This window comes from Pongo pygmaeus, chromosome 8 (assembly GCF_028885625.2).
Source record: "Pongo pygmaeus isolate AG05252 chromosome 8, NHGRI_mPonPyg2-v2.0_pri, whole genome shotgun sequence".
NCBI classification, from domain to species: domain Eukaryota; kingdom Metazoa; phylum Chordata; class Mammalia; order Primates; family Hominidae; genus Pongo; species Pongo pygmaeus.
Genome location: NC_072381.2, coordinates 7,552,387 through 7,562,021, shown reverse-complemented (window position 1 = coordinate 7,562,021; position 9,635 = coordinate 7,552,387). Strand labels below are relative to the sequence as shown.

General features: G+C 41.0%; 1 non-coding gene across 1 annotated transcript; it reads left to right on the top strand.

Annotated features, from left to right (window-relative positions):
* Window positions 1-7,526: 7,526 nt before the first annotated feature.
* Window positions 7,527-7,633, top strand: LOC129006957 (U6 spliceosomal RNA). The gene has a single exon (XR_008492146.1). It is a non-coding gene; the product is annotated as a U6 spliceosomal RNA (small nuclear RNA).
* The last annotated feature ends 2,002 nt before the right edge of the window (window positions 7,634-9,635 follow it).

The following is a 9,635-nucleotide window of genomic DNA, read 5'->3' as shown; positions in this document are numbered from 1 at the left end:
TTTATTTGCTCAACAAATATTTATTGGGTTCCTAACATATGCCAGACATTGTGCTAGGTCCCCAGTATATAATGAGGAAACAGGACAGATTCACTCCCCATTGTGATTTAGGGGGATTGAGAGTGCTGTCATGCAGAGAAACTCTCCAAGGCAGTGGTGGGAGGGGCCCTTCCTGAGCCAGCTTCTCTCCTTGCTATTGCTCCTGTTGCCCTGCCATGGCAGGATTTCCACCCAGCCTCCCAGACTCTCCTGCACAGCAGCCCATTGAATCCTGCCTTCCTGTAGTAAGAACTTACGGTAGCTTGCTAATGGGGTGACACCCTTGCCTCTTGTGTGTGGACAGTACAGTGGTTGTTTGCAGCAGGAAGTTTGCAATAGGCTCCCTCCTTACTCCTGCATCCAAATTCAGGAGTTCTTTGGCTATCCAGTAAGGCAATTGGAAGAGACGGAGTCCCCCACACCATCCCCTAAACGATGTCCCACCAGAGAGTTTAGCCCGAGCACCTAAAAGCTGTCTTCTAATTCTATGTCTGCCAAATCCCAAATGATGATCACGATGCTCGTCATTTACTGAACCTCTTCCTTTTCTCCATTAGTAGAGCAATGTGGGAGTGGATGGGTAGAGAGAAGTTGGAAGTTGAGGATTTTGTGGCATGTTAGGCTTGTACTTCCCAAGTTAAATGCTGACCTTTATATTTGTGATGTGGTACCTATTGGTGGGGACCTAGAGGTGTAGGAAACAATGGGATGACAGAGCATCAAGAACATGGAGGCAAAGACCGTCTCCTGTCCCCCAGCCCCTCTAAGACATCCAGTGCTGTGTGAGGTGAAGAGTCACAGCTTGATGACCTGAGATAAATCGTTTTGCTCTTCAGAGCTAAGTAAGAGTGTGCAGGAAAGAATTTCTCCTAAAGGACAAGAGCTGGGGCTCACTGGTGCCAGGATGATTGTTTAGGGTTAGAAGAGAAAATAAATGTGACTATTTGTGTTATCCGCTGGAGCCATCATTTGTGCAAAAACTTTAATAAATCCCTTCCACATATAAGCGCTATGCTAGGTGCCAGGAATGCAAAGAATAACAAGATATAAACCTCTTCCTTGGGGTCTTACGATCCAGCTTAGGTTCTGGGAAAGGCATTTGTGATGGAAAAACAAATAAATATTTAAAGAGTTTTTCAGTAAAATTGCCATAAATCTACTTAGATGTTGAAAGCACAAGATGTCCTTGTTGGGGCAAATGGGTGACTAGGTGTCTGAGAAGCTGTAAAGGATGCATTTGGAGTCTACTGGAGTGTGGTGAGCCTGTGAGCTGGGAGGCAGCCTGGACCTCATGATTTCCAGAAGCAGGAGTTTCTCCTTTTAGTTAGTGTCAGAGAGTCAAAGAGCTAGCGGGGCAGTGTCATTAGGGAGGAGGATGGTGTCAGAACCCGAGTGACCCTCCTCTTGGGACTTCCAGAGCTAGTCGGTAAAGAATTTAGAAGCAGGGCTCTTCCCATTTTGTGTATGTGTGATTCCACATTACTCATGGCCAGCAGGGATTGAAGAAAGCTCTGGTACATAGAAAGCAGGTTGACTAATTTCCCTTTCTTGGAAATCTGAGTGGCAAATCACAAAGGGTGTGAGTAAAGAGAAATGAGCTTTTTTTTTTTTTTTTTTTTTAAATCAAAGGAAGTTTAAAACGACATTGTTCTTGCTCGTTTCATAATATAAAATCTGTCATCATACTTCGTGTAAGTAACTATAGATGGGAAGCCATTGGCATTCAGTTAGAGGACAACAGAGAGCAGATTTCTGGGTTAGTTAAAATTAGATTTGGTCACACATAACAGAAAACCACAAAGCAACCAGTTGCTTAGGCAAGGTAGAGGTTCACTTCTCTGTCATGTAACTGTAGTACTGGCTAGCAAGGTGGTCCTTACAAATTCATGCTCTGATCTTTCCACTCTGACATTTTCAGTGCATGGATGGCTTTTGTTTCCAAGGCCACCTCTAGGTCCAAAATAGCTGCTGGAGGTCCAGCTGTCACATTAAGGTAGGAAAGAGAAAGAGGAAAAGCAGAAATGCAACAGACTCTTCCTGACAATCTATGCCTTTCAATAAAACTTCCTAGAAGAGTCCCACTCAGCATTGTTATTTACATTGTATTGAGCCCAGCTTGGTCACATGGCCATGCCAAGCTGCAAGAGGGACCGGGAAATGTAATGTTTAGCACCCAGGTAAAAAGAAGTTTGGTTTTTAAGGAGGGGGGAATGGATGGATATTAGGTAATAAATGACAGTCTCTACTGCAAGGTTTTTTTTCTTTTTTTCTTTTCTTCCTTGTCCTTCTATCTTTAGAGTCTAGGCCTCTTGTCATGCCCTCTAACTTCCAATCCCACCCCACTCATGGAAGAAATTACTTACAATAGCTTTCTAATTGGCTAGACAGAGAGAAAGAGAGACAAAGACAGAAAGATTAGATAGATAGATAGATAGATAGATAGATAGATAGATAGATAGATAGATAAATAGAAATAGGTAGATTGATTATAAGGAATATCCAATATTGTCCATGTGATCATGGAGGCTGAGAAGGCTTGTAATCTGCCATCTACATCTTGGAGACTCAAGAAAGCCCATGGTGTAATTCATTCCAAGTCTGAAGGCCTGAGAAGCAGAGGAGCGAGTGGTGTAAATTCCAGTCTAAAATAAGGAGAAGAGGAGATGAGGTATGCCAGCTCAAGCAATGAGGCAGAAAAAAGGAGGCAAATTCCTCCTTCCTCTGCCTTTTTGTTCTATTCAGGCCCTCCACAGATTGAATGGGTCCCACCCACACTGGGGAGGGCCATCTGCTTTACTCAGTTCCCCCATTGAAAGGCTAATCTCATCTGGAAATATTCTTGCAGACACACCCAGAAACAGTGCTTAACCTGGGCACCCCACAGCCCAGGCAAGCTGACACATGAAATTAACCATCACGCCTCTCCCATGAAAGTCACATTCCCTCAACAAAGCAGGTCCTAGACGTTCAGATGTGGATGGAGATTGAACAAACCCTTCCGGAGCACACACTGTGTCCTGAGCACTACGCAAGACACTTCTATGTCCCTTGTTCCCAGGGATACGGTCAACGTATTGTGAGAGAATCTGGCTCACCAGACATGATATTGCTCTAAATAGGCTGTGTCTTATTCATCTTTTTTCTTGGCATATAGTGGCCACTTACGAAGGCGGATGTCAGGAACTCTCACACATCCTCCCTCTTGCTTTTTTTCTCTCACTCCACTCTTTCTCCTCCTTAGAAGCAGGGGAAAATGGAACTGAAGTGGGCATGACTAAGCATTTAAACTTTCCAACCTGGTGTTAATATTTTCATGCAGGTTTTGGTATCTCTGTCTCTCAGCAGCAGCCAGAGCCCAATGCAAACTTGCAAATAGTTAAAGTTAGTCTTTATTTCCCTTGGGGTTTCCCCTGCTGCTCCCTCTTTCCTGATGCAGAGGGCTGGCTAAGTGCTGGGATGTGTGGTGGAGACGTTGCTGATCAGAGCCTTTTTTTTTTCTTGAGATGGAGTCTCTCTCTGTTGCCCAGGCTGGATTGCACTGGTATTATCTCAGCTCACTGCAATCTCCATCTCCCGGGTTCAAGTGATTCTCCTGCCTCAGCCTCCCACATAGCTGGGATTACAGGTGCGTGCCACCATGCCTAGCTAATTTTTGTATTTTAGTAGAGACGAGGTTTCACCATATTGACCAGGCTGGTCTTGAACTCCTGACCTCAAGTGATCTGCCTGCCTCAGCCTCCCAAAGTGCTGGGATTACAGGTGTGAGCTACCATGCCCAGACTGAGCAGTCTTTGTTTTCTCTGCTCTCTCCGTGTGCCTGGCTCATGGTGAACATTCCTGGGTCAGAGGTCAGGGATGCCAACTTCACCAAAAGCAAAGGTGTATGTAAAGCTATTTCATATGGTACACCAAGTGGAGTTTATGAACTAAGGTCTCTCAGCCTCTCCTCTCCCTGGGATCCAATCTTGTTGTTAGAAGTAGAAATCTAATTTTACCTGGATTACTACCATGACAACATTTTTCTGCTTTAAACTATTCAAGCTTCAGGCAAGATAGTGTTGCTGACACTTTTCCCCATAACTTCCCCAAAATTACATATTTCTGCAAGTGAATGCATAATTTTCACTGCTTTTTTTTTTTTTCAAAATTTTGAATCCCTCACAAGAATAGTTAGAAATAATTGTGTGGTAGATCCTTGTTTTTGCAAGCAGTAATAGTACATACCTAAGTAAGAAAAAAGGATGTAAAAGGAAAAAAAAAAAGGAAAAGACAAGCAATTATGAGGCTGTGTAGATTTAGCTCAGCATTTTTGTTAACAGGTCTGTATATTAAATTGAGCCTTTACCAAAAAAAAAGGGACACATTTTTTTAAAACTTATAATGTAGAGAGTAAACATTGCAGAAATGATTAACACTTCAAATGATCTATGTGCTAATAATTTTGAGTTATTTTCTAACATATAAAATGTATAAGAGCCCCAAGACCATAGAGAAGGGTTTTCTAATGCCCACAGTTAAAAGTCCTTAACGCCAAAGTGTTGCTTCTAAATGGCCTTTCTTATTTACCACCTGTAAGCTTGGGTGGAAGAGAACATCCTTCAGAAAATTTCTGTGTGCAGTTTCTCTCTGAGGTTGTCAAACCCTCCCAACTCTACCCCATCCCCCCAAAACCCCAGGTGATTTTAGGGTTTACTCTATCTTGCTCCTGTGATGCCATAGGCCCTTCTGCCACGAGGCAAAACCTCCCCTGTCATAGAAAGAGACACACTGGCGAGGGGAGTCAGGAAATTTGAGTTCTAACACCTGCTAATTACCTACACCTTTATGCCCAAGGTGTCTATAAAATGAGGAAATTGGAACAGATGATTTCTCAGGTCCTTTCTAGCTCGGTGATTCAGACTCTACTCTCTCCTATCTGAAATTCTGCAATGAGAATGTTCCATCTTTGCCTTAACATAAATGTCCATGAAGGGATAGCATATTAACGCATATTTAGGAGTTTATATTTTAGTGTGAATTGTTTTGAGAATTGTGATCAAGCTGTAAAACCCTAATTTCAGCCTTATTGCTGCTAATATAGGTAAGTTTACAAAGACTTACTGATTGTATATTGTTTTTCTTTTAATCTTTTACAAAGTGAGGATTCTCTTTCAAACTGTTGCTTGGATGGCTTGCATAGCTCTCTGCAGCCTAATTGCTTCAGAAACACTGAAGTCTAATTACCAGGCCTTCCATGTTTTCTCTGATTTTAGTCTTCGTTCCTGTGTAGATTGATTTCAAAGTACGCCTTTGAAGATTAATCTCTTCCACTGAGCCCCAGTTAGGAAACAAGATTATAGCAATGGCAGCCAAAGTAACAGCTGTTTTTTTTGTTTGTTTGTTTTTTGTTTTTTTTGATTCACAAGTTGCTATACACTGTACTTTTTAATGGAAAAATCTCTGTATTTGAGCTGTTATATTTTCTGTGGTATCTCAAAAATTCTCTTGGATATAAGCCATCTGGATTTTTCTGCGGTCCTCTCAATTTTCAAAATAGTGATACTTAGAACATATTTTGCAGGGTTTCTATAGGTCAAGGGCATGCAGTTCTGAAAATCTTGTGCTGTGAGGTCGGACAAGACCGTTGGCCATCTGCCAATAGACTTGCATTGTTTACCTTTTTAACTCATAGCCCTGGAAACGCTGTTGGTGTCCCCCCTGGCCTTCACTGCTTTTCTAAGTATCTGCCCTTTTGCCTACTTGAAGTGCTTAGTCCCGGCTAGTGAAGCCTTTAAGAGTTCCCAATTTCTTGCTTCACAGGCTACTAAAAATGAAGACATATCTGTTGAGTGTTGCTCAAGAGACCAAAACATAATCCTAGGACAGGATGTCTGGAAAGGATGTCTTGCCTGTCACGCAGCATAATACATGGTAACAAGTACTGGCTTTGGAATTAAACTTCTATCCTTTCATTGCTAAATGGCTTTGGGAAAGTCACATTCCCATTTTGTACTTCAGTTTCTTCTTTTGTAAAAAGGTCATGCAAATATCTACCTTGCAGGTTTGTTGTGATACTTAGAGATTGTGTGTGAAGTGCAAAAATATGTGTGTATATATATATATATATATATTTTTTTTTTAAGTCAACCTTTAGAAATTGCTCTCTGTTGTCAGATACTTTAGTTGTTTTTGGTGTCTCCTCATTATAAATAATGTTAAACTATCTTATGAGAAAAGTTCTTCTACGCAAAGGCACCAGGGTCACCTAAGGTCCTGTCTGCTCAGGGCCCCTCAGAATGTCCCTGTCTACAGTAACCACGAGAGTGTTTCTCCTTTGGTTACAGTGTGCAGGAATGAGGGGAGAAAGACTGGTAAACATATTAGGGGACATTCCAGTTGCATGAAAGGCATAAGTCCAGAGTCTTTTCATGCAACATGAAACCTTCATGCTGTGGCTAGGGTCCACTCTGTAAAGAATATCTTTGCTCTTGCAATTTTCCATTGCACAACAAGGACATGACTTTAACAGCAAATCAGACCATAAACCTCTTATTTCATGCTAGCCTGTATCTTTTTATTGGTCTTAGTGTCCGTGTTTGTAGTTGTGCAGAGCTGTCATTTATCCCTTGAAAGGGAATTTCATAAGACATGTGATCCAGTGCACAGCTGTGTCAGTCCCATGAGAGGTGAATAAAGTCGACAGGATGATAGTGGAGGAAGATGCAGGATGGTAGGTGTGCAGTGACCCTTGAGCAAACAAATAGCACAAAACAAAACCTGGCACCTATTAACTCCAGGGAAAACAAAACGCTGTGCAGGGAAGGAAAAGTAATCATAGTTTACTACTCATATCTGCAACAAATGGCATTTACACAGTCACAAGAAGGTAAACATCAAATCTAAACAAAATTATGGTATAACTACATTGGGAAGACAAGTGTGTGTCTGTGTGTGTGGTGAGAAGGAGAGAGGGTGAGAAAGAATATTATATACTGAATTTCTAGAGTTAGAAACCAAGACAGCAAAATCTGAAAAGTCAAGAAGCAGTAGTATAAACATTTTACTAGAAATGTAAAACTAATTCCAAAAGAAATAGCTGAAAAGAATTGAAAGTAGTTGCTTCCAATAAGTAGGATGCTCTAAATTATTTGCACGTATAATTTTAATAAAAATTAAAATGACAGGAAGAAAGGAACCAAGGACGAAATATCAATTATAATATTTCTCAAGTAAATGTCCTTTAAAAAATGAAATTCTTCCTTTAAAAATGAAGTTGCATTTTACTTATGTGACATGAATTTCCTTTCCCTCTAAAACAATGACTCTCAATAGGAAAGGACTTCCTAACCCTAAAAATAGCACAACTAAGTCAAAATGTAATAAACTGTGATACACACTAATAGCTTTCATTTTTAAATTAATTTACTTACAATAAAAGGTATCCATTTAACTGGCATTTTGATTTGTATCTGTGCAATCTCAGCCATAATTAATATATAAATGATGGGGTGCTCCCTCCAGCAGCACATATACTAAAATTGTAAAGATACAGGGAAGATTAGCATGACTACCGTGCAAAGATGACTTGCGAATTCGTGATGCGTTCCGTATTTTTAGTAACTCAGCAACAGAAAGTCAGCTACTGCATGTTCTCACTAAACAATAGGTACACATGGACAGACAGAGTAAAAAATAGACATTGGAGACTCCAAAATGTGGGAAGTTGGGAGGGGCATGAGGGATGAGAAATAACCTATTGGGTACAATTTATACCGTTCAGGTGATGGTTACGCTAAAAGCACAGACTTCACCACTACGCAATCTATCCAAATAACTAAAATGCATTTGTACCCCCTAAATCCATAAAAATAAAATAAAAATAAAGCTGTAGATGATGGCGCATTTCCACCATCGCAAGTTCCTTTCACCCTGTCTCTAGGGATGCCCATTCCCAGCCCCGGGCAGCCCTTGCTCACTTTCTGTTTCTTTAGATTCGATGTACCTTTTCTAGAGTTTCACAGACATGAGCTGGAATGCGTAGAATGGACTCTTTTGTGTTGGGATTCTTTCTAATGCATCTGAGTTTCATCCCAATTCCTGTGTGTGGCGTACTGTTCCTTTTATTACCGATTAGTAACCTATTGGGTGCGTTTGCCATCGTTTGTTTGTCTAGGATAGAATGCTTTGGCAAACCTTTGGATAGTTGAATTTTTAAAAAAATTGCTCAAGTCTTTTGACTACGAGCTCTTCCCCCTACCAGGCAAACTCTCTGATGGTCAATTATCAGAAAGGAGCAGGTAACTGACAGTGGAGTCTGCTTCTTCCGGGTAACCCAGCTTGGTTGCTTAGCAACAAACAGAAGAAGTGTATTAGTTTAGTGGATTCTGAACAAAAAGGTAATCATCTTTTATCCCCAGATAGATAGGAGACGATGTTATTCCAAGTGAAGTGGGGGAAAAATAAAAACCGTAAAAATGGAAAGAAAACACATCTTGTAAATAACCGCGATGATACCTTCCGTAGTCACACTAAGTGCGCTGTGAAGACCAAGAAATCCCCATTTAGACAAAATACCATGGTGTTAGGTGCTGCTGTGCAAAATAGTTTAAAATTTGCAAATAACTGATACCAGACATTAATAACTCATGACAGAGATAAAGAGAAACAGGTTAACCTTCATTAGCATGAATTCTGCAAAGGATCCATCTGAGATGAGGAAGAAATCTCCTCCCCTCTCCATGCCCCTTCAGAATGGAAGGCTAGAACTCCGGTAGATGTTATTCTTCCTTTCGCTGAATTGAGTAATTGTTTTCCGTAGTAAATGTGATTGACTTGTGTTTGTTCACGGGATTCCTTAATCGCAAAAAGAATGGCGTCCATTTTGCAGGCAATGATGCTGACGGAAGTTTTTTTGTTTTTTTTTTGTTTTTTTTAAACTTCCTCGGGAATTTGCCAACTTGCGATGGCTACTTCCTTCTCATTATCGGCACCTCCTTCCCAGCACCCAACAATATCATCTAGCAGAAATAACTCTGCTAAGAGTCGCTGATTTAATTAGTAGACTATCCTTCAGCCATTGAATGCAACGTGTTTAATAATCAATCAGAGATCGGGTTCACTTAGGTTTACAGGGTTGAAAGGGAGACAAAAACCCTTCACCATCACTTCTCCGCCAGTCCTGAAGCCGTTCTCCACTTCCCTCCTGATGACAGGTTTCTGGGTTTAAATCATGCCCCCAGGGAATGGATGTGAAGCTGTGGTCCTGCAGTTTGCTGTCAGTGCCTGGGTATCCGGTAAAAGACAGCTTTGCAGTTTCGTTTATTGGAGGGGCAAAGTTGACTGCCAAATAATTGGGTTGAGACTCCCCCGACTCCCCCGTACTTTTCTTGGGATTGTAAGGATCACTTCTCCCCATAAACATATTAAATTGCAGCCTTCCAGAGGAAAGAGATAGAGGAACATGTCTTTCAAAACTGCTATTTTTTTAAAATTTATTTTCAGACTAATTAAAAATGTTCTGGTCTTTTCTGGTTTTGAATTGTAAAAGATGTGCACTTGTCCTCTGCATTGTGTGTGTGTGAGAGCACACCCAGACAGAGGAACAGGAAGGCAGAGTC